This window comes from Mus pahari, chromosome X (genome assembly GCF_900095145.1).
Source record: "Mus pahari chromosome X, PAHARI_EIJ_v1.1, whole genome shotgun sequence".
In the NCBI taxonomy this organism is placed as follows: domain Eukaryota; kingdom Metazoa; phylum Chordata; class Mammalia; order Rodentia; family Muridae; genus Mus; species Mus pahari.
Window position 1 is genome coordinate 111,205,452 of NC_034613.1, and position 449 is coordinate 111,205,900.

The window sequence follows — 449 nt, forward strand, 5'->3', positions numbered from 1 at the left end:
GGATTTGGACTGCAGACTGTAAGTCATCAATAAATTCCTTTACTATATAGAGACTATCTGCAAGTTCTGTGACTCTAGAGAACCCTGACTAATACAGGTACTAACATTGACTTCCTATCTCTTTCTATATGAATAAATAGTTAGGGATTTCTAAACTTTTTACTGACTCTTTCACATCATACACCCCGTCCCATTAATCTCCTAATCCTTTCATACCTATGCTCCACCCTTGCAACTTCCTCCCTCAAAGTAAAAACATACAAACAGAAACAAACAAACTAAGTAAGCAAAACAAAATAAAGCATCAAAAACACTCTCCTTGGTGAAACTGTAGTGTGTCAGTATTTCTTGCAATTACCCTGCTGTCTACATATCTTCAGAAGTGAATGTTCAATGAGTAATTGGTCAGGTTCAAGGTCTCTGTCTTCTGTGACACCATCAATATTGGC